The sequence below is a fragment of the Myotis daubentonii genome, chromosome X (assembly GCF_963259705.1).
Source record: "Myotis daubentonii chromosome X, mMyoDau2.1, whole genome shotgun sequence".
Taxonomy (NCBI): Eukaryota; Metazoa; Chordata; class Mammalia; order Chiroptera; family Vespertilionidae; genus Myotis; species Myotis daubentonii.
This window is the reverse complement of record NC_081861.1, coordinates 3464700-3490268: the sequence shown is the minus strand read 5'-3', so window position 1 is coordinate 3490268 and position 25569 is coordinate 3464700. Positions and strand designations below refer to the sequence as shown.

At 38.4% G+C, this 25569-nt stretch overlaps 1 long non-coding RNA gene across 1 annotated transcript in view; it reads left to right on the top strand.

Annotated features, from left to right (window-relative positions):
* The window catches only part of LOC132223836 (uncharacterized), a 36872-nt gene extending 32609 nt beyond the window's left edge, over window positions 1-4263 (top strand). The window contains exon 3 of the long non-coding RNA XR_009450534.1: window positions 4239-4263. This is a non-coding gene — a long non-coding RNA (uncharacterized LOC132223836). The remainder of the gene's footprint in view (window positions 1-4238) is intronic.
* The last annotated feature ends 21306 nt before the right edge of the window (window positions 4264-25569 follow it).

Below are 25569 nucleotides of genomic sequence, written 5' to 3'. Positions count from 1 at the left end.
GTATTTTAAATGTTATGTATTTTCCTTGGAACTCCTTTTCTCTAATAATCACTTGACCCTGGGCCAGATAAAGGGATTTTCTGTCATTTTCTATCATAGTATCTGTCTTATTTTTGTGGATATTGATTATTGACTGGTCTCTTATCCTCATTAGAATTAAACTCTGTAAGGACAATGGCACCATGTTGTGGGTTATTATTGTAATACCAGCACCCACCTAACCCAGTGATCAGACACTTATTATTTGATCAAAGAAGTAAGATCATAAACCATACATTAAAGCTGGATTTATCCAGATATGTCTTGGGGATTTTGATGTCATTAGCTGAACATATGACATGACTGAGTAATTTTTAGCCAATATCTTTAAATGAGCTTATTTTTCCATTGGTTTTGTTGATGTTGTTGTTTTGTTTTGTTTTGTTTTCTCTTGTTACTTGAGATTTCCAGGGGCATGGGTCACTTTTTTTTAAAAAATTTTGTGAATCCTCACCAAGGATATTTTTCCATTGATTTTTAGAGAGAACGGAAAGGAAAGGGAGAGACACAGAGAGAGAAACATCGATGTGAGAGAGACACATCGATTGGTTGCCTCCCACACATGCCAAGCCTGCAACCAAGGTACATGCCCTTGCCATTGATCAGAATCGAACCTGGGACCCTTCAGTCCATAGGCCAGTGCTCTATCCACTGAGCCAAACCAGTTAGGGCTCACTCTTAAATATATATTTTATATGTAAAATGTATACGGAATATAACATATTCCACATGTATGGAAGATAATCTCAAGTTCTACTCATTTGGGTAAAGCTTTAGATAAATAATTTAGTATCTCAAAGTGTATAAATTTGAATGGCATGAAGAGGAGAGACCAATATCATGTTTTCTTGGTGAAGGCATTCTCTAAAGGTCTTTGAACAATTAATTGAATGGAATATTTGTTAAATAAATTTGAGGTCATAGGCAAGTTGATGAACAGTTTTGATTTTTTTAAAAAGAAACCTAATGGTTTAGAAATAGCAAATTGAAATTCTTATTAAAGCATATAGTTCCCTCAGTTTAATTCAACATGAAAAAGTATATCTTTGCATTTTAAAGTTGGAGATAATATAAGTAATTATGTCTTAACTTTAACAGCCTGTTCCCTCAAAACTGGTGATAAATTTAGATGAAGTTTAGAGCACCAGAAAAACCATACTGTAGAGCTTTGTGTTGTATTTAAGGAAAATTTCTTTAAAAAAAATTGCTTTCACAATTGGAGAAAATTGTATTTGAAAGGAAATCATTTTTAAGATCCAATTTGGTTATTATAATCTATCCTTTATAGGTTTTGTTGGTAAATGAGAAATAAATGCAGAGAGAGATTTATATGGATATTTGATTTAAGAATTGCCGCAGGTCTTTTGCAGGGTACTTCAGTCCAAGTTGAGGGTATCCCTGTTTCTATGTCTTCTGGTTTTGGCTAGGGCCAGGTGTTACAAGTATTTTCTCTCTCATTTACTCTGTAAAATTCAGAAAGTGAATGTTTTCTTGTCTTATGTAAGTTTAGAACTTGGGAATAAGTTAGTAAATGGCATGACTCTGTTTTCATTTTGACATATAAGCAACCCCAAACAGGTTTAATCCTTTTTTTAAAAAAGTCACATTAGCAATGTTTGAAATATCTTTGCTAAAATGAAACTTCAGGATGGCATGAAACTCATTGTCTTGGGCTTCTTAGTGCTTCTTAACAGAGAGCTGTGGCAAGTTGAGGAGCATGGATGACAGGAATGTTTTGCAAGGAGGTTATTGATGGGCAGGAAATGCTGCAGATAAATAAGTTTGGAGCGCAGAAACCAGCCTATACTGGAACTGGTAAACGTATACATTTGGCTTTAACTTTCAAATGAACTTAGGTTTTTAGCTTAGACATAAAAAAGGAATCTAGAAGTTATTGAATAGCTAACCCTTCCTTTGAGCAGTAAAGGTCAATGAGGTGTTGAGTATTGAGAGTCATGGAAACAAAGCTGGGAAAACATTTTTCGCTCCTTGCTCTGAATCTAATGCAGTTTTCAAGTGTGCAGGAGGATGGGAAGTTTTTAATGTTGGTCACCACTAAAGAGAATGGGTTGCCTCGGATGTAGAGATCATGTGGCACAAAGTAAAGGCTCAATAAGTGGGTTGAATGACAGAATTTCTAAATGTTATCTTAAATTTCTGGAAAGATAATGAAGCTTAAATCCTGGAGGAAGACATTCAAGAAAATAAAGCAAACATTGTTTTATGCAATGAGTTAAATCATAGAATCTATTGCAACTATGAAATAAGCTCAAGAAGAATTTATATCATGTGATGATGACTGACATGTGAAAAGAGGTGTCTGAAGAAAATAGGGTGCCATCTAGTGGAATCATTTCACATGCATTGTATTAAACTATTTTAGATTTAGGTTCTTAATAAAACATCTAACAATTGATTTTCTTTCTCAAAGAGTGTTTTTTAACTTATTTATTTGGAACTAATTTTATATTTGCAGAAAAGTTGCAAAAATGGTACACAGAGTTCCCATGTACCCATTACTCAGCTTCCTCAATCTTGTATTAACAGTGGTACACTCATCAAGACCAGAAAATGAACAGTGGTACAAAACCACTAAGTTCTGAACTCTATTCGGATTTCACCAGTTTTTCCACTTAAGTTCTTTTTCATTTCCAGGATTCTATTCAGGATCCCATGGTGCTTTTAGTCATCATGTCTCTTTTGGTCTCCAATCTGAGACAATTCCCCAATTCAAGAGTGTTTATTAAAAATATTTCTCTAAGGATTGTGTCTGTTGTAAAATACATTTGATAATATAGGAGACTTAGAAAATTAAAAGGTGGTTTTAAAATGAGAATTTTTTATCTAGAAATATGTATCCTGCTTATACATTTTATTCCCCCCAAATCTTTTAAAATAGTTTTTTTATATTTATAAAGTGCTTTATAAGTTTTACTTGTTCGGAAAAGTAGTGAGAGAACTAATCTTTGACAATTTTCTCATTTTGCTTAAAAGGAAATTGAGCCATAGGGAAGTTATATACTTTGCCTGAACTTGAGCTGCAGTTTCATGCATACTGGCAGGTAGAAAAGGGTCGATAAATTATACAGCAATTGAAAATTAAAGCTCATTTTGCCAACATTTTTTTATTATGACAGTAACCCAAATTTTGAAACAAAAGACAAATCATCTAAAATTATATCAAATTTTTTATTCTTTATAAGTTGATACCTTAAATGCTTTCAAATGCTCTCAAGTTATTTGTCACATTTGAACACCATATATATTTATCTAGTTTTTTTGAAGTAATAGTTTGACCTTCTATTCCAAGAGTTCAAGACTGACTTTTTGCTGCTTTGTATATTGAAAGAGATATTTCTATTACAAGTTTTTTTTCAAAATAAAAGTGACTTTTGGTCCTTAAACAGCATCATTTTTTGCCCCAATTAATGTAATGGTTTGAAGGGTACTGGTTCAATTTAGGAGATGCTGTATATGAAAACGAGAATAACAAATGGGAGAGGCGCAATCTGATGCTGATTTTATTGGTTTGTGGCTTCATTACCTAGAATATTGCCTTTTACACTGTGTAGGTTTATCCCCTGAATATAATGAGCGCAGTGTACCTGAAAGCAGCAGAAAGGCCTGGAATTTCCACAGAGGGTATAATGTTTTCCTTTAGTGCTGCTCCACACCCATCTTTCCCAAATCACCTCCAATGTGGTGATGTTATATGAAATGAACCAGCCTTCTGGACATCTTCCACTCCTAGCTATGGGCTAAGCAAGGGTGTTTTAGCATGCAGCGCTGGGGCCTGGGTAAGCTATTGACTCAATACTGTGATCATCTTATGTGATTCTAGCAACCACATACTTAGGAAGAGGGTTCCCAGCCTGACAGTAGATTTATTCTATCTTAAGGCAGGCCGTGGCTAATTGAGAAAGGTTTGTGGCATCTGGGAGATGGAGTTTCAGGAACGTGATTAAAAGAAAAGGAGGGGGAAATGTGATTTGTACTGTTTGGGGGTAAAAAGGGTATCTAGGTAATTTTCCTTTAAGTCTGCATTAAGTCATTGTGTTATTTTTAAACCTTTTCAGGTAACACATAAAAAGAGAATGCATATTTGTGAATAAAACACCTGGCCTAACAATGATTTGTGTTTTCAGAAGTGAAGCACAGTGTTTTCACTAGATCCATCCCTATCTTATTTTTCTTAACAGATGGAGAAACTGAGTCCTGAAAGGTAAAGATGAGAACAGCTTCTACTTAGTTGGTGCCCTGTTGAAGAGAAATGCTTTTGCTCAGTTTGGTGAGTATTGACCTACAGATTACATCACTTAAGATTTTTTTTTAAGTTAAACTTAAATAGAAAAAAAATACATGTGTTGCTTTTAAAATGGAGGCTTTCAACAGCATTTAGATCTATCCATATGTTATGGTTTAAATCAAATTAACCAGCCAATTTCAGATCTGTTTTTTTGGAAAGCTTAGGTATATATTCACTTGAAGTTTCTGTCATATCACAGCTTGGAAAAGTTACTTCCAAATGGTCTTTCATTTACTGGTTAAATTAAGGATGTTTCTCTGAGGAAGAGGTCATGTGCTCCTAATTGGCACTGACATTCTTCCCTGTGTACTCTGCTGTTCCTGCCTTTCACTTGCCTCTGAAACATCACGCTCCCTGTGTTCTGAATGCTTCCTTTTTGGTGCCTCTCTGTCCCCAAGTACCTGGCCTCCTGGAGGACACAGGGCCCAGCAACTCAAGGTCAGGTAGAGGACCCTACCAGACAGCTCTGTCTGCCCACCCACCAATGGACAGTCACAGTGAACAGGTCCTCTTTCTGGAAAGCTCTCCTAGGGTTCCAATCTGCAGCCAAAGTAGAGAATTTTCCCTGCAATGAGTGGAGGACTGGTTTCTTGGGGAAGAAACTTAGGAAGTGACATGGCTGACATAAACCTCTATTCAGAATCCATGTTTGTGGTCTAAGGAGAATATGAGAGGTTTTCTCATACTCTCTCACGGGTCTTCATTTGGGGACAGTATGACCACATCTAATCCTTACCACCACACTGAGGAAGAGATTATTTGCCTTGTTTTAGATATGAGGCTATAGATACTTAAGACAGGCAATCAAGTCATTTGCCCAAGATCACATAACTAGTAGACAATAAAGGCTATGCATTAATCTCACTTATCTGATTTCACCAAACCATACCAAGAGAAAAATTTTAAAAATGGATGTTTGATATGTCCTTTCTTACTTGCATATCAATATAAATAACAACATACTGATTTTCAGGGCATGTATTTTTAGATTTGAAGATTTTTTGTCTTAATAGTGAGATTGTGTATTTATTCATAAAAACATTTTTGAGGACCCATTATCTGCCAGACTCTGTACTGTGTGCTCTGGATGCAGCAGTGATAATATATAAAAACAAGTATTATTTTTATCAAGTCCTGAGATAGAATTAGAAGCTTTATCTGTGTATCTGCATATTTCATTTTGTCCCTTCTTCACTATGAAGACATTGAAACAGAGAACCCAAGATTAATCATGTCATCTTCCCATTGACTCACAGAATTACTGAACTAACAGGGTACTTCTGAGGTTACTTAGGGTCTGGGGAAATGTGAACTAATCCATTCTATTATTAATAAATTTCAAGAAGGGAGATTTCCGTAAGCCTTTGTGGTAGCTGCTGCTTTCGATTGTTAGAGCCTGTTGTGATGATGATAAATTACTTCTGTCCCATAAGGGTTGGCTGGTATAAAAGTCAGTTTTAAGCTGAATACATAAAACATTTTTAAAAATCTTTAGTTTTTGAAATGATAAACAGGGGGCCCTGGCAGGTGGTCAGACACCAGTTTGGTACTTGTGTGTCCTGAATCGTAAGCACGGTGGTGACAATCTCTGACAGTTACTTCTGTTTTTCTGTTGCAAACTATTTGTGCAGTTAACTCACTTTGCAATGTAGTTTAGAAGCTTCTAGAACATGTCTTCTAGTAGTTATCTCAGCCTCCTTCTAAATGACTTTACTTTTTTTTCTTCCAAAAGGCTCTAGGAAATCAGAGACACTTTACGTGCTTCCACCATGAGAGTGCCAGTTGTGGGGGAAACATCTCCCAAAAGAATAACTTGTCAATTTTCCCAGAATTTTTCCCATTGAAAGTGTTATACCTGTCAGATTCTGAGATAAAATGAGAAGTTTTATCTGTTCAAGTTCCATCATGTCCTTTTGAAACATAGAACCCTAGATGCATTCATTTCCTGGTCTTCAGAACTACCTGGTCTACTCAGCAGAGAGTTCCTGCTGTGTGAAGTATGTCATTTTGTTTGCTGGAGCCTGTTTCAGACCTTTGTGGCTCCAGGGCTACCTCCCCTGCAGTCTGTGGGTCATACTTGGCTGGATTCACCTCACAATGGCTCTTTTATCCTGGTCCAACAAAGCAACGTGCCCATGGCTAGAATCATGACTTTAAGTGCCCATCTTTTTTCTAGTTTCTCAGTATCCTAATGTGACATTTCCTCCATGTACCTATCTAAGATTGTGCTTCAGATGTAAGACAAAAGCACAGTCTAGGTTGCAGACTTACCATGAAATTTCACTTAATCACTGAAAGATCACACATGATAATGCATCAACTTTCCCATTGAAATCACTATGAATGTGGTGCTACTGGTGGTGGATTATATCTTGAAGATTTTCTTAAGGCAACGTATTCACATTTCTCCTTTATCCTTAGTAACGTAACACTCATTTCCATCTTAGTTATTTGTGTAATTATTTAATGTCTATATTTCCAACTGAAGTTCAAATGACATGACGACAGAAACGGTCATCACATTGCCTCACGTATATAGCTGTCCAATCAATACTTGTTTTATGTGTAATGTAGAGAGAGCACTGTGCTGGGACCCAGGAAACTGGGCTCCGATTCCATTTTTGCCTCAGCAAGGTATACGCCCTTGGGCCAGTCACTTCCCACATCTAGACCACAGTCTCCTCATCTGTGAAATGAAGGCATGGGCAGGGACATTCATAAGGTCGCTTTCAGCTTTATGAGTCTCCGTTTGTGTCTGACTAAATGGAGGAAGAACTGTAGCCAGTGAGTTGAATGCCACAACTTTGTTTCCAAATGCAGGCTGACTCCATTGAAGTGCCCTTAGGCTGGGAATGGCTGGCCCCTTGCCTTTCCAAAGAGATCTATGCCAGAACCCGAGTCACCTCCCTTGGGACATCTGAGGGCAGTATTTTCCAATTTTTTCTGTAGCAGCTGAATTCTCTTCAAAATAATAAAAGAATTTAAAAGACTGCTCATTACGTGTGGGCAGAAGCCATGTCAGCACTTAACCTATGCCTGAATATTTGCTGCGTGTAAAATGGAGGAATCCCAGAAAGGAGTTCAGAGGGCAGTTGCTTTGGTGGGAGTGGGGTGGAGGCCCTGTGGCCTCCTCTGGCCAGCTTTACACTTAAACCTCATCAATTCTTTCACTTTAACCTAGCTACTGCTGTATTTCAAGTGAGGTTTTGTTAGCATGTAGTTGCTTCATACTTTTATCCATCCTCATAGTCTCTGTCTTCTAATTTACATGTTTAGACAATTTGAGTTTAATGTCATTATTTATTATGTTATGCTGAGATTTGTGCCTATAATTTTTTATTGTTTTCTATTTATTCAATTTTCATTTCTCTGTTTCCTGTATTCAGCCTTCTTTTGAGCTATTTGAATATTTCTTAGCACTTTATTTTGATTGGTCTCTTGTATATCTCTTTGTATCTTTTTTCCTTTTTAGTGCTTGCTCTGGGGATTGCAATATACATACTTCACTGACAATTTAGAATCAACATCTTACCACTTTTAGTGGACTATAGAAACCTTACCACCATATAGTATTTTTGTCCTCCCTTCTTTTTTTACTTTTATCTGTTATATTTGCATACATTGAAAACCCCATAGAAAATGTTAGAATTTTTGCTTTCAACAAAGAACTCAAGAGGAGTATAGTGTTTTATATTTGCCCAGATATCTATCATTTCATTTGCTCTTTCTTCATTCTTCCTGTTTTGGGGGGCATCATTTCCCTTTTGACTAAAGAACCCTCTTTAGTTATAAACTTAGACAAAGTCAGCTGCTAATGAATGATCAGTTTTCCTTTATATGAGGTTCCCTGAATTTCACTTTCATCTGGAAGGATATATTCACTGGACATAGAATTCTGTGTTGACATTTCTTTTCCATAAGTGCTTTAAAAATGATGTGCCACTTCTTTCTCTCCCCTGTCATATTTAGTGAGAAATTCATAGCCTTATAGATAATATGCCATTTTTCTCTCAGTTCTTTCAAGATTGTTTTCTTTGTCTCTTGTTTTTAGCACATTTTTCTTTGAGATTATTCTAGATGTGGTCCACTCTGCTGTTTGAATTGATAGATTTATGTCTCCGAAGTTTTCAGCTATTATTTTGTTAAAGTATGCACTCTTTCTCCAGCCTTTCTGGGACTTCCATGATCGAAATGGCAGACCTTTAGTTATTGTCCTCTAAATTCCTGGGGCACTGTTGTTGTTTTTTAAATTGTCTTTTCTTGTTCAGATTAGCTAATTTTTATAAGGATTTATCTACAAGTTCACTAACTTTTATCTCCATGCTGCATTGAGCCCATCCAGTGAGTTCTTATTTCAGGTCTTTTATTTTTCAGTTCTAAATTTTCCAACAGTCTACTTCATAGCTTTTATATCTTTGCCCAGACTTTCTATTATTCCACGGGTTTCAAGATTACTCGTGATTGGTTGCTGGAGCATTGCAATAGCTGCTTTAAGGTCTTTGTCAGATAGTTCTAACATCTGTGTCATTTCAGCATTGGTATCTGTTCATTGTCTTTTCTCATGCTGAGTCATTTTGGGTTTAATCCAGGACATCTTGAATATTATATTATGAGACTTTGGATCTTGTTTAAATCCCATAAAGAATGTTGGTATTTGTTTTCACAAGCTGTCGACTTGGTTAGGTTCAGAGCAAGCTCCGATCCACCTTCTGTGAGCTGTAGTCCCGATGTCAATTCAGTTTGCCAAACCTTGGCAGTGCTATTTGCACGTGTCTGGTTTGTGCATCCCCCAGTGACCAGTCTGGGACATAGCAATTCAGTTTTCAAAGTATTCTGTACTATGTTTAGGATGAGATACACACACACATGCACAGCTTGTGAGTGAGCCTGGAAGTCCATAAGCATTTTATGGGGGTCTCTCTCCCAAGCTTCCTCTTATCCATAATCTCTAATACTTTCCAATTCTGTGGGGCTTTTCTATTTTGGTCATTTAGCCAGAAAGCTTGGGTTTTCATTACTCTGTTCTGCCCACGTCCCTGGGGCCAAGCAACTGGAGGACAGAAACTAAAAATGGTGGGGTTTGACCCCAACCTCTTGGAACCACAGCTCCACTGAACCCAGAGAAAGGTTCTCCTCCCTCAAAGTTTTGGTCCTGCCGGCTGCCATCTCCACTTGGTGAGCGACAGGGCATCCACTGTCTGTGTGTCTGCCTCTCTCTCTCTCAGCATCCAGTGCCTGTTTACAATGTGAGTTCAGTCTTGGCATATTGGAGGAAAAGTAATGGTAAACTCATTTCCAGTTTGGTGTTACTTCAATTCTAGTCTTTCCTAATTTGCCTGCTTTTATTTACTTTTTCAGAATCTTCAATTAGATGCTCAGGCGGTCTCTCCAAGTTTTATAGTTTGGTTCACTGAGAAAGACAGGATGCAGTGTGCTCACACTATCTTAGACAGAACTCTAACTTCTGTGTCTGATTTTGAACATGTAGAATACTATGAGTCTAGACAATGGATGCATTAACCCTTCTCTTAGTGTTAGTCTACCCAACTTTCTGTCTTCCCTTGAAAAACCATCCTTAGGACCTGCATGCACACTTTAGGAGGAAAGTGAGATTAATAGTGACAATCAATAGAGTTATATCCGTCATCTAATGAAACAAAAATTGCTTGTTACTTGATTCTACAACTAAAACTAAATGGGAAGTATTTTTTTATCATTAACCTATTAAAATGATAGTTTTCCCTATATACAAGTCAAAGATTTCTGAAATCTTTTTAATTCAACTAAAAAAGGACCATGAAGATAATGCTTATGTAAATCTGAATCCAAAGAGCACCCTTTCTACTATGTGAAGTACTTCTTTAAGAGAGCTTTGTTGTACAAATCTGTCAGTGCCCTATTTTAGATTCTAAATATTGTATGTGCTTATAATTCCTGGAGAGGTGATTATTGTGCTAATAGTTGAAATAATTTCATTAAAATCAGAGAACAAGCTTCTATGAAAATCTGAATTAAAATTGTAAATACCTTCCTTATTAGCTAAATGGTTAAAGGTGTGACCAGGGTGGTGAAGGATATTCAAAGACCTGTTGTTCAGGAGGGGTGGGGAGCAGGAAGCTCTGTTGATGTTAGAGGAGAATGGAATGTTTCAGGGAGTTGGGGTTTGTCATTTCCAGGAGCAGAACAGGCCGCTCAGTGGGAAGGTCTGGCTCCAGCCTGAGCCCACTCACAGGATGTCAGGGGGAAGTGTGACTAAGGTCATGGCCACACCACGTGGTGGGCCAGCCGGAGCCAGAGCAGGGGCTGCTGTGGCCACACATCCTGAGTTTCCATGGTCTAATGCAGTGGGCTTGAAAGAAAGGGTGGATGCAGGATGCTGGCTGGCGTTTGGAGTGCGTGGGCTGTATGTCTTAAGTGACAGTGGGTGGATATTACAGCATTTCATCTGCTTTTCCTTTGACACCTTTTAAAGATACAATCCATGGTTTTTAAGAGTTTATGCCTGTGTTTGCTAGAAGGATCTTAAACCCTTTACCATTCCTAGGAGCACAAGGAAAATTGAGTACCATTTACCCACAAAATGGAAGTTTAAAATTAGGTCAAGAATTTTAAATGCTACTCATATTAAGCAGTTTAGAGTGTAATTTTGAAATCCTTGTGTAATTTTAATACCTTTCCACATCTGAAAAGGATACATATATTTCTCTTAACTCTTCTTCAGAGAAGTGCTGTTCAAGATGTTTAACAGATTGGGTTTCAGAATGTCAGCAGCTTTATGGTGTTGTCATCCAGTTTGACAGATTAAATGTGCACTTAGAGGAAATGAAATATATTTTTAATTGCTGGAATGTATTGTACCTAAGGAACATGGGAGAGTATGTTGTCAGGTTTCAGCTGTGATTAATATTTTGCTGATGATTTCTCAACTACTTGGCATGCTTAAACCCTGCCTGTACTTGAACGATGTCTAGTATTTCCTAGTTGTAAAAAGTTAAGGAGTCTCAGAAAACTGATGTAAATTCTTATCCTTAGTCCATTAGGATTTGAAGTCTCATGTCAAATTTTAATTTCTTAATTTAGAAAACATTAAAAGTAGAAAGTAAAAGTTGAATTATTGGGGATCACTTTGTAAATTATATAATTGTCTAACCACATGCTGTACACCTGGAATATATATAAAATGCTAAGTGTCCAATCATCTGACCAATAGCTGCTCAACACAGGAGCTGCCAAGCTGCAGTGACTGGCAGCAGCGGTTCTCAGGTGATGCACCCCAAAACCAGAGAGGAGGGAGCCCGATTCCTGCGATTATACCTTCGGCCGTGGGTTATGCTGTTGCTGTGGCACTGTCGGCCCCGAATCTAGTTTACTGCACACTTGCGTTTGCATTCCACACCCTGTACGACAGCAACTTTTTTCTCACACTCCAGGACCCCTCGGGGGATGTTGGAGAGCGGGTTTCCGCCTGATCCCCACAGGCCAGGCCGAGGGACCCCACCTGCTGGAGGGATCCCGTTCACTCCACAGACACTGTGCAGGGAAAGCGGGAGGTTGGCTCCAGGGTGTGTCAGGCCTGTCTTGCCCAGTCCCGTCCCACCAGCCACCTTCTAATTAATTTCCTTTCAATGTGCACGAATCCATATACTGGGTCACTAGTATAAAATAATATTGAATGTCAACTGTAATTGAAAATGTTAGTAATCTTTTCCGTCCCCCAACAAATTACTAAAAATACTTTAAGGAATGAGGAAAGGGATTTTCTTTAGAGACTAGGTAGTTGGGATTCAAATTATATGAATTCAAGTATTGTTATAGAAACTTGGGTGGGATGCCTTAAGTACCGTGGGCTGTTACTGTTAGATATCATTGTTGAAGGTGCTGTGTTTTTAAGACCATACCTCCTGGCAAGAATTCATTGAAGTGTAAAAAACATTTCCTTTAAAGATCTAAGCAAGTATTTATTTAATTCCGGTGTTCTTCCTAAAAGTTAATACTTGCATTGCTCTTAGAGAGAGAAAAGATAGAAGAAATCACAAGTTTTAGCTGTATTATTTTGAATGCAATGTCATATTCAAAGTATGTGAGCTTACCTTTAAAATAAGGTATCTGAAATGATAGATATCAGCCTGAAAAGCTATAAATTCCTTAACGAAAAGGGAGAGTGGGAACCAACATTTTTTTTAGCACTTTTATGTATCATCCCAGAGGCAAGTCACCAATTCTGCTTATGGTTTCTTTTAAATTTTTGAAACTGTTCACTGAAGAAAATTTATAGATTAGAACAAAATGCATAGGTTATATTGAGTTTGGCTTTTGTTGGGTGGGGGATGATAAGAAAAACAGGCTTGCCCTAACTGGTTTGGCTCAGTGGATAGAGCATCAGCCTGCGGACTGAAGGGTCCCAGGTTCGATTCCAGTCAAGCACATGTATCTTGGTTGCGGGCACATCCCTAGTGGGGGGTGTTCAGGAGGCAGCTGATCAATGTTTTTAACTATCTATCCCTCTCCCTTCCTCTCTGTAAAAAATCAATAAAATATATTTTTTTAAAAAGAAAAATAGGCTACACACAGACGGGTGTGTTTGAGAACTTAAAACAGTGGTTCTGAACTGAGGATGATTTTGCCCACTGAGGGACATTTGGCAATGCCTGGAGCCCCCCCCCCCTTTTTTCCTATTGGTTGCCACCACTGGGAATTGGAGATGCTATTGTTTGCTAAATACCCTGCAATGCACAAGACAGCCCCCCCAACAGCAATGAATGATCTGGCCCCAATATCAAAAGTGCTGACGTCGAACAACCATAACTTAAACGCAAAAGAAATGAAAACCAGTGTCCTCCTTGCCTCACTGAGATGTATGGAAGAAACTTTAGCTTGATTCACCCATCATAGCACATAGCTACAGCTAACTATTATTTCTAGAGACCTCAAAGAGTAGAAACTATAACTTACTAACAAAAATGATTTATTTGTGTTTTCCCGGGTCCATTATTTTAGGTTTTCACTTTCAGAATACACTATTTTTCCTCAAGTCTGAATTTCTCACAGAGTAATTATGCCTTCTTCCACTTCTACTTGATCTCTCCATCATGGAGGTAATAATTAGCTAGCGACTATTCTGTGTGAAGCATTCCTTTGCCCAACGAATTTAGGGGCTGCTAGTACATTGTCCATGAGGTTTAGATCCATCAAACAGTAGGGGGTGCTATAGTGTATAAACATTGTTTAGATTGTTATTAAACATAAAAATCATAGCGTTCCAAAGTAGGAATGTAATACACTGTAAGGATAAGGTTTTGTTAGCATCAAGTGGCATTAATATGTGGTTCTTATTAATAAACACTTAAGTTCTATCTTTAAATGTTTAGCTTGTGCCTGGAGACTCAGAGATTAAGTTGCAAGACTTCAGCAGTGTAGAGGTTCTGTGCTCCTATCTACCATTCAAATAGGTTGCCTTCTTCAGTGTTCCAAGTGGTCATAGATTTATAAAAAGTAATATACCCATAGTATTTGGCACAATACATCATTCTTAGGACATTTTAGAGCACTTACCACTATTTTCAATGTCAGAACATTAAAATCAATAAAGAGATGGAATGGAGCTGGGGCAAGGGTATAGAGCTGGAAAGCTGAGAAAGGTAAGGTTTGTGAAGAATGGGAAGAGTGTCGAATAAACCAACAGAGGTTCATTCTGTGTATAGGAAATATTTTTGAATTGAAAAATAAAATTAAAATCTTTTTGAGCACTTAGCAGGCATGAATTCTTTAGGCATTTGGGGATGCTGTAGAGAGAGAAGGGGGATGAGATTAGGCCAGAACTGAAAGTACAGATGGAGGAACAACAAATACAATCATCTGGGTTGCTGATTTTATAAAATAAAACATTTGATCACAGTCCTGGGACGAGACCAGATGTCTGTTTCTGTTTTAATTAGGAAGTGTGCTTTAGTTACCTCAAAAAGAAACAGTCTTTGCTCTCTTAAAACTATATTTAAAAAGATACCACCACTATCTCCACCAAAAAAGATATATGGGTGGTGTAAGATAACATAAATTGATCCCTCTTCTCAATGATTGAATTTCAATTTAAAAAATTATGCTTTCCCCCATGTTACTTTTTAGATTACTGAGCATGGACATGCAGATTTTTGTTATTGTTGTTCGCTGAATATTAAGCTTTCATTTGCTAGCAATTTAAATTCCACAGAAAAAAACATAACACTCTAACCATTAGAAATAATATTTTAAAAATACATCTCTTGGCCCAAAAAGATTTACTATGTATTATATTGCTCACCTATTTTCCTAATGATCTTTTTAATTTCTTGTGGTGAGAGGGTTTACTGAAAAAGGTGGGAAGTGATTTTCACTCAGGGTCTGTCTTTTAAGTTTTGTTTCCCCTCAGTTTTAATCTCTCAAAAGAACCTTCTCCAATTTTGTAAACTTGGTCTAAATTATAATCTTATCTGCTTCTAACAGAGTGGCTATGAATGAGGCAGCTGCCTTCTAATACCAATTTTATTAACTTTTAAAATGAGGGAGAAAAAAACAATGGAGTAGATAGATAAAACAATATTGGCGAAAATAACCTTTGAAGCCAGTTAAAGATATATGGAGTTCATGATACTATTCTGCCTACTTTTGTATATGCTTTTAAGAATTTTCATAATGCAAATATGTCAATTAATCAAGCAGAAATAGATCAAACTAAACCTTGTTCTAGGGCTACCTTTCGGCATTCTTAAAGGGATGAGGGGGGCGATCTGAATATAACTAGAGGCCAAATGCAAATATAAGTATAGTATGGGATCAGAACTGTCTGAGGTGAGTGGAAGATGAAGGGAGTAAATGTGTTTAAGGATGGGTGCAGATAGAAATTCCTTAGCTGCGAATGCTGTCTTGACCAACCATAAACCCTCCAGTAAATGGGCCTTTCCAGTTGAAACCTGTCTTCTGCTTTTCTTCAGCCCCATTTTTTTCCCCTTTTCTCTAAAATTTGGCCCTGAATGGTATATCTTCATATGCTGTGTATGCAGCATATGAAGTCTCGCAGGCTCTCAGCAAGATGATCAAAAATGTCTTCAGTCCTGGCAATCCAAGCAGGTGCACATTTCTGGGACATTTTTGTCTTTGCCCTGACACTCTGATTAAGTATCTCACTTCAGTGGTTGATTTTTGGAGCTCTGTCCTTATTACTATGTAGGGTTGTATCATTTGGGTGTACAGGACTCCTTAGGTAGAACTTTCACCCTGTCCACCTTGGAACTCACTGATCCCTCAAACCTCACACTTGACTTTTTATTTAAAAAAAAAAAAAAAAAGTCCAACCAGAGCTACTGAGAGCAGAGAGTTGAGATACATCTCAAAAACCCAGAAATCTGTTTTGATATAAGAGCTCCACAGATGTTGTACAAACACATCCTTTCTAGTTCTCTGGCATGGACCATGGCTCTGAAGGGCTGAGATAAGGAGCCCAGGACCTCTGTTCCTTGGAAGGACGAGACAGATATAGTGACACCTGCCAGCCTGATATGGAACTGCACTTAACACTCACCATTTACTTTGTGATGTGATTTTTTTTTTTTTTCTTGGTAAAACCCTGAGTGAAATCATGGATGTAGGAATGCATACTGGTCTGTAGATATAGTCTCTTTGGCTCACACAGTGCTATAAATGCTGCAGTGTTTCTTCCTCTTGAAATAATGGGAAATTTGGCTCACTGAGCCTACCTTTCCACAAGGTAAAATGCAGGGAATTGTGGAGGGGGGGGGGCGGGGGGAGGTTGAGAAATGTCTGCCATGCTAAACAGAGACACATGTTCTAACACTTGCCTTGAACTCCCACTCTTTTTATTTGATATTTTAGCCTTGGGGGCATCTTGGTTAAATCATTCATCTTCATGTGCCTCCCTTTGTAGGGATTACCTTGTGGGATGGAGGGCCTTGGGTGAGAGCCAGGACTAGAAGCCAGGCTGGGATGAAAAGTGTATCTCACTGTTGGTGGACAATGCTCTTGAGCTACGCATCTTCATGCTTCATCCGGCCCTCCCAGGCCACAGCTGCACAGCACATGTTGCCTGTTCTTCAAGATTAGAATTAAAGTCAGAGAGGGGAACTCAAGGTGCCAGTTTTTTTCTAATCCTTCCATCCAAGAATCCTCTATTCCTGACAGTTGTGCTTTTTTTTTGTCCTCTAAGCACACCTGGAGCATTGTTCCTGCCTCCACATCTGTGTCTTTGCAGTTCTTCCTTCCTTTTGAGCCCATTCCTACCTGCTCGGGGGTGATGCTTGGAAAGCACGCCGCTCTGTCCTTCTCGAGTGTTCTGAAGGCTGAGTGCTGGCAGGGTGTGAGGCTGAGGACAGGCAGTAGAGAACAGAGCGTCTACCAGATCATTTGCTTTGATCTGTTTTATATATTGGGCTTTCTTGTAAATTTCCTTTGAAGAAAGCATTCCAAAGTTTAAGATATTGCCTGTTTTGTTCATGTAGAGCCTACATGTTGCCTTATTATTCATTATCCTTCCTAATCTTTGTACCTGGTTTTTACAATTGCGTCTTAAAATTTGGAGGGTGCTCTGACTGGTTTGGTTCAGTGGAGAGAGCGTCGGCCTGCAGACTGAAGGGTCCCAGGTTCGATTCCAGTCAAGGGCATGTACCTTGGTTGCGGGCACATCCCCAGTAGAGGGTGTGCAGGAGGCAGCTGATTGATGTTTCTCTCTCATCGATGTTTCTAACTCTCTATCCCTTTCCCTTCCTCTCTGTAAAAAAATCAATAAAATACATTTAAAAATAAATAAATAAAATTTGGAGGGCGTGATCTCTGTCTTGTATGTCTCTACTGTCCCAAAGTCCATCCTGAGACTGCACATATAGTAAGATAAAAGTACTTTTTAGACAAGCAAATCAATATTTCATTTACTGATTGTCAGAGCACAGCATTTATAGGTAATACAAATTTAAATTTTAATACCCGGAAATTCTTCTGATGGCATACTTAGTCCTTCCTCCTCTTACAATAAGTACAGTTTTTGAAATGGAAGCTATCCATATAATTGTTTCTTTATCTCTCTCATCCATGGAGTTCTCTTTTAAGTCTGGGGCTAAAAGTAAGGGACAGGTGGTGACAGGCCTGGCTAGAACAATCCTGGGAGCCTCAAGCCACCTGATGTGGGGGAGGCAGGGAGGGATGGACACTTTGACAGCGTTCAGAGTGGAGACCACAGTCCTCTCAGAAATACCATGGGGAATCCTGGACTCTCCCTCTAAGAAATACTGTACTTATAATCTGGCAGCTCTCATTGGGCAACTAAGTACTGTTTCAGGGGAGATCCCACAACCCAAGGCAAGGTGGACGGGAGCCTTGATTAAGTTGTTAACCCCACACTTGCTGTTTATTTAACCTTCAGCAGCAATAAACTCATCTAGCTCCATTTCATCTAGTAAATATAGGGGATTCCTCAGAGCATCATTTCCTCATAGGTTGTAGATCTCCTCTGTGACTCAGCAGACCAAGCTTTATGCCAGCGTTCCCTTTAAGTTTCAGAAGAGGACACTAAACCTCAGAGAGCAAGCATACATACAGACTATTGCAAGTCTTTGCCTTATCCTCAAATGTGAATTTTCAATGTGTTATATGTCTGTTTTCCTATCAAAATAATGTTTATAATTATTTCTTCAAGGTACATTATTAATTGTCCTCAAATTTTGGAGCACAGTTGATACCCTCAAAATAAGTAATGTGCTGAGTCCCTGGTTTTGTGAATTCCCAGAGGATCTTTATGCTACTTCAAGCTAATTTTTGGTGTAGTTAGTTTGAAATTCCAAGATTGTATATTATTGCATATAGCAGTTCACTTTACCCTCCTCGTAACCCATCAAATAGGTACTACTAATGACCTTCATTTTACAGACAACAGGCAGAGAGATGTTCAGCAATTTACCCACAGTTTACAGTTTGTAAATTGTGGAGCTGATATTTGACCTGGGCACTCTGTCTCTGGAATCTGTGTTCTTAACCTTTCTCTGCTGTCCACCTCTCTAGAGTAAACTAATTTAGGTAAACCAATTGGCTTTTTTGGTCATTGATGATGGTCTGAGAATTTTGGTGCTTCTTTTCACAGCCACTACCTGACCCAGAGAAATTTTGGGATAAATTTTAATGTCATTTATAGGTTACTAATTTGTCCAGAGCTCAAGAAGCTCAATGGTTTGGCTTGATGTCATCAGTTGCCAATAACTCGGTCAGATAGACTCTTCTACCTGATGACCACCAGCTTGTCAACTGAGATATATGACAAAGGGAGTGCCTCTGACTAGGGTGATAAATGTCACTAGAGATATTCAATCTGAAGTTTGTCTTGGAATTCTAGGTGATCTATCTGCATAAGCCGTGTAGTTGGGTGTTTCCAAACAATGTGACTAAGATATAATATTATAGTTGCTATAGTGGCTTTGAAGTATTATTTGGTATTGTTGCACTTTGCTTTGAGTTCATTGTGTTTGTTAGCTGTGTAAACAAAACGCAAACGCCATTTATTACTCACAGTTCTGTTTAATGCTTGTGGTTTAACGTTTGCCAGATATTTCAATATATAGCCACAGATCACTCTGAGTGACATCAACAACAAAGTTTTTCTGTTTCTTCCTTTCTTTCTTTTTTAATCTGTTTCTTTAGTTATTAAAAATTTGGATTGGGGCTGATCGCTTGTTATATCCAATGTGACAACAGAAACAACAAAAAGTCAGAGGAGAATAAACTAATCCATGTCCAAAGAGAAGGTCTTGGACAGACATACGGTGTAAAATTTGACCTTCCACATATTCCTACCTCTGGCATACCTCCACTGGTGCTCATGGGGCTGTTTTCCTCTACTACCTCACCCATTATCTGTTTCTTGATCAAGGCTCCTGCAATTATCCATGTATTCCCCAGCATTGTCCATTTCTCCCACCCACATCCCCTTCCAGCTACTGTTCCATTTCTCTTTGAAAGTATTGTCTTTATTGCCTTGAATACCTCTCCTCACATTGCCCATTGTCTTCACTCTAGTTAGGCTTCATGTCCCTCTATCCTCCTAAAATGACTCCTGTCAAGAGTGCCCAGGACCTCCACATTTCAAATCCAGTGATGAGTCCCCAGTTTCTTCCTTATTCATCCTGCCGGCAGGAGTGAATCCAATGGCTCCTGCCCTCTTCCTTGAAATTGTTTTCTTCACTTAGCTTTCTTGATGCTACACTTGGTGCTCTGCCTACCTGGAAGGTGGTGTTTGCCAGTCTCCTTTGCTGATTCCTCCTGGCATCACCCCAACCTGTTCATATTCAAGTACCTTGATCCTCCTACCACTTTTCCATCTGTCCACCCTCCCAAAGTAAAATTAATCTCCTGGCTTTAAATATCACTTAAACATTGATGATTTCATCTTGGAACTCTTGCTTAATTTCAGCTTCATCTCTGCTTGGATGTCTCATTGACATCTTAAACCTACCATGTCTAAAACCCAACTCTTCATTTGCCTCTGCATACCTTCCCAGCCCTGCCAAACCCAGCCTGCTCCATCTTGGGAAATGGCAGCTCCATTTTTGCAGTTGCCTGGCCAGAAACCCTGGAGTCACTATTGACTCCTACAAATCCTATCTGTTCTTCTTTTCAAACATGTCCATAATCTGACCAGTACCTATTAGCTCCACTGATACCACCTAGGCCAGGCCACTGTCATCTAATCTGACTAGGTGCTCTGTTCTAACCTTGCCTCTAGGATTTATCCTTTTAGATTGTTCCAGTCAGCTGTAATCAAACCCTTCATGTGGTCTTCTATTTCTCTCAGGGTAAAGACCATATAGCCCTTGAAATACAGTGGCTTAGGAAGTCCTGTGTGAACTACTCCATCCCATTCCTACCCAACCTAATGAATGCCATCTTCTTTCTCCCTTGCCCATTCTGTTGGAGTGATTCTGCCCCTTTACTGTCCCTGAAACTGACCAGGTATACTTCTATTTCATTGCTCCTCCACAAGATCTTTCCTCTGCCTTACTTCATTTGTTGCCTAGCTCCATGGGATCCACTTCCTCCCTTCCTTCAGCACTTTGTTTCAAATGCCTACTTGATCAGAGAGGCCTGCCTTCACTGATCAATCTAAACAAAATAACAGCCACTCTCTCTTTTCCTATAGCCTGTTTCTGACCACCTCATCCAGATAATTCACTCATTCGTTAAAAAAAAATTATTGAGTATTACTAACTTTCAGGTATCATGCTAGGTTCAGGAGATGTAGCAATTAACAAGAGACAAAGACTCTGACCTCATAGAGTTTCTTAGGCCAGAAGGGAAGGCCATACAATCAAATAAATGCAAAATATGATAGCTGATGATGAGATCTCTGACAGAATACAGAAGGCAAACAAAGGTGGTGTGTGTGTGTATGGGGGGGGGATGGGTAATTTCCTCAGGCTGCAATAAGACCTATAGCATCTTTGATATTTCATATATTGTAAGATGCCCCTCCACTCACCCTCCATATTTGACCGTTTATAAGATTGGGGTACATAATAGAATGGATAGCCTTTCTCAATTGCCATTTATCAGTCAGTGGTCATGAAGCAGTTGCTGCTACCAATACATTGACATAGTTGGTCATAGCTGTTCTCATGGTCTGTTTAGTTGAATTGTATTGTTGGTTCTGCATATGGCTGAGGATATATGCCATTTGTTATGCTCTCAACAAGATTACATTTATTGAAATAAAATTTGATTTGCATTAAAACAAAATGTAATTGTACACAGAAAGAAAGGTGTGAGAACAGCAAGGAGTAAATCTGATACTAGTGAAGCAAATGTTCATTATCAGAGAAATGACTGAAATCCCGTATTTTCTTACAAAGCAACAGCTAGGAACATACATATAGTTGAAGCTGTGTTATTTGTTGCTGAGATACATGCAGAAGGGCTTCCAGACACAAGCCAAGCAATGCAACTGAGGTCAGGAGAAACTGCCAAATCTCCTAGAACAAAGCAGTGAGAAGCTAGTTTGACTGTCATCCAGGGCTGTCTTTAATGCACTATGACGTAGCTAATAGCAATGTTTGTTTCTTTCCTCATGCTACATGAAAACATGAAGTGCCTCCAGTCAATAACATTTCAGGTTGGATGAAACAGAGTGGGTCTCTTTTCTAAGTCATAGAATTATAAAACTAATATATAAATCTTAATTTTATCATTCATAGTTATTAGTTTACATTTTAGTTTTTAAGATAACAAATGTTACTTTTCCATATGCATTAAACCAGGAGAAAGGTTTTGTCAGGTACTTGGGTTGTAGTTTCTTGATTTTCTACTGAATGTCTTTCTCCAGCATTAAGTAATAGAGAGCTAGCATTATTGGGACTAATTTTCCAGAAATTAGTTTTGACTTTGGTTTATTATGATTAGTTTGTAGATAAAATTTTCAGACATCTGCAGGTTTTGTTTTTCAACTTTTTCTCTTGAAAGAATTACAGGCACCAAAGAAGTTACAAAAATAGTATGGAGAGAGTTCGAGGATCCATCACCCAGCTTTCTCCCATGGTGACACCTCACATAACTATAGCTCAGCTGCAGTTTATAGTAGATCAAATTATACTTAGCATTTATTAATTATACATTTGAACATTCTATTTCTTTCCATGTAAAACATCAGAATGTAATCACCCTACCCTAACCCATATTTAGTATACTGGGGAGCAGAAAAAAACCTATGCAGAGTACACTCAAGGACTATTCAGAGGACTTGAACTCTGAGAATTGATAAGACCTATTTTTCAGTATTTTCTCCCACAATTACTATTTAGAACATTTTTAAAAAGAGAATGAACTAAAATATGTATTGAAATTTACTTTACACCTCTAGCCTCTTGCAATAGACACAGGTGAGGGTGTGACAAAATTGGGTTTGGCAATATTATTTCTACTACAAAAGAAACTAGAGATTCTAAATAGGGAGTGTAGTGACTTGAAAGGTAGAAAGTTAAATACAAGTTAATGCCATTAACTTGCCTGAGGTTGCATGGCAAGGAACTTGTGGGCTCAGGGTAGAGAAATCCAAGTCACTTAGTGTGAAAACAGATCTGGCTCATTTTATATGAACTCGATATTGATATATCTGTAGATTATGTAAATATATCTTGACTAAAATTATCAAAATATTAACGGTATATAGGCAGATTTGGAAATAGTTAAACCTGGGATACAAATTGTCATCCCTAAAAAGCTTGTCATTACAGATTACAATTTCCAAATTGTGGAACACATAGACATGGAAAAATTAAAAGCTTTTGCTTATTCAGAGTGCTCTTGAAATAATTTATCTGGAGACCCCTATAAAGATTGTTGTAGCACAAAAAAACACACACCACAAGTGAAACACCATCCCCAAAATAGAAACAAATTTTGGAAAACCTAACAGTGTGTTAAGACACTATTGTCCTTGAACTCTTGTGTGTGGAATATTCTGTAAGGGTACTAAGTTCATTGCTAGCATCTGTCTATCTACAGAACATCCATATCCATGTTTAAAAGGAAAAACACCACAGGTAGACAACAAAAGAACAAAAGGGACCATGCATTTTAGCTTGTTGGTGCAGTAAAAAATCTAAATGTGTCACTAGCGCTCAAAATATGCCCTCTTGACTTCCTAATGCACAGACTTGTCCGGGAGTAGAAAATATTTAGTCGACCTAGCCTTTCTCTTTAGATAGCCAGTTTCTCCCCCATGGTAATATTTATATTCCACAAATTACTAAATAGATTGGGTTAAAAAAATATGGCAGAAAAGGAAGTGCCTTTATATAAGTTGGTTAGATATGTGCCCTGCTTACAAATAACTGAGCTATGTCCTTGTTCTTTACGTAAGTTCCAAAATAATGATTTTATGTTTTGATCCATCTCTTTCTCAGGATTACTCCTAATAAATTCTTAAATTGATGAGGATTCACTTATTTCAGTATAAAGTAGTTCGAAAGTTTTTTATGACAACTTTATTGTCACTGAAAACTATTCTGAAAGGAATGCCCACTTTCCCCTGAAGGCTTGTTGTTGTATGCCTCACTCCTGTTGGAATGCCTTTGAGAGATTAAACTCATTTCTGAGCAATTGTTTTCAGAAACTCAGTATTTTGTTTCCAGAGCTCATGGCTGGATAGTTTGTAACCTGGTCTCTACCACATATGTACCATGTGGTTTTCACACTTATCTCCAAAGGCCAAAGATTATCTCACAGAAGCTCCAAAATGATTCCTGTTTCTGAAATTTATGTGTAAAAGGAAAGAGGGTGAGAATCAAGTTCAAACTTAAGAATTTTTGTAAAGGATTATATTGATGAACAAAAGCTCTCTGGCATTTTTTGGCAGACATGTAAGAAAAGGCAGTGATTGTAATTAATTTTTAGTAAGTGCCGCATATTTGATAATTGCTCTGATTCATGCTATTATATTCCTCTTCCTTCACCCACAGCAAAACAAGCTTAATTTGATTCATGCCCTTAGGAAGAAAAAAAAAAAAGGCTAAGATTACTCACATGGCTATGATTCAGCTCTTGGCTCCCACCACCTCCTCTTCCTCCTCCTCCCTTTCTCCCACCCTGCCCACTCCCATATTCACTCCCACCCAGTTGCCATCAAAAAAACTGAGTCAGTTCGTTCTTTAAAATGGGTGGGGAAAGAAGACAACTAATAAAACTTCTCTGAGGGCAGTATACTCCTTAGATCTGAAATCACTGCAGGAAGACGGGTAAAGTGGCTGCTTATATAACATGAAAAGGCTGGAACAGAGGCAAAGTCTCATAAAAGCAATGTTCAGACTGTCTTATATAAGTCTAGGCACAGTTTGTGTGTATGTCTATAGAGGCATACCTATGGCTGCATAGCTATGTTTCTATGAAAATTTTCTAATATTGGGAATCTCACATATACTGTAGACAAAACTAATCATCTGATCTCAAAGTAGGATACCTTGTTTTAATAACAATGAATCTAGCAGCTATCCAAATAGTTTTGATCATTGTAAAACATACATGATTAGTCACTTTGTCAGGCCTCGAGTGAACAAGATTCTCCCCAGCCCCAGGAGTTGGAAGATTGGTTTTGAGGGAGGCAGTGGACCCTTTGTGAGCCAGTGGTGGTGGCAGACATTATGGAAGCAGTGATTTCTGTTTCTTCCTTGTATTTTTTCATTCCCATTCTTCAGATTAAACGAAAGCCTTGATGAAATAAAATGACTTTCCCGAGTCCCTCCCAGAGCCAGTATTGGAACCCAGGCTGTCTGTCTGCATCGTTACCTGTAGTTCTGGTTTATGAGAACTTGACACAGTTGGATCATGTGGAGATTGCCTGGGGACAGGAGTGGTGACTGGGAGGAAGCTTTATGTGGGGGTGCATTCCAGTAAAACCCTAAAGGGAATCTTTTGGTAAAGTGAATAGTCAACTCCCAATTTAGCTGTTTTTCACTGTCTCGGGGTATATACCTTTTCTCTGCCCTCTTCTACCAATTTGAAAAGTAGGTATTTGAGCATTTTTATATGTTAAATAACAAAATTAATTACACATTAAGGTATCATCCAGGCAGTTGCTGACTTTGCTCAAGGTTAAAGGAAGTATGCTGAAAAGAGACAACTGCAGTTAAACTGCTCAAATCGAGCCTTCCAGATTTCTTGTGTGGGGACTTGTACTTCTTCTTACTGCATTCTTCCTGTCTGTGTAATACCTGGGAACCATTCATTCCATGTAATGCCACCCCCATCTTGGTAGTGAACTTTTAACTGAAGAGGAAGCCTTTTAGGCATGTCAACTTATTTAATTTGAACCTTCACAGATGACATTATGGTGGTTTTCAAGTTTTTATTTTGCTGCTTTTAGGCAAGTTGGAATTAAAGGACTGTACAGATGTGTGTGTGTGTGTGTGTGTGTGTGTGTGAGTGAGTGATGTGGTTATATTTCATGTGTGCTAGCGTGTGAGTAGCTCCATTTAGAATGTGCATTGCAGTAAATGCAAAAGTGAAAGCTGCAACATGACTGTTATGTTCCTCACCACTTCCTGAAGAACCTGCCACATGAGCCCCAGACTTAGAGACTTAAACTGGGGTCCTCAGGACAGAAAGAGTCCTCCATGGTAAAAAGTCTCCAGTAGACCTACACGTATACAATCTGTTACTGCTGTTGTGTAAACTCAAATGTTTGGTTGCCTCGGTTGTATAGTTCT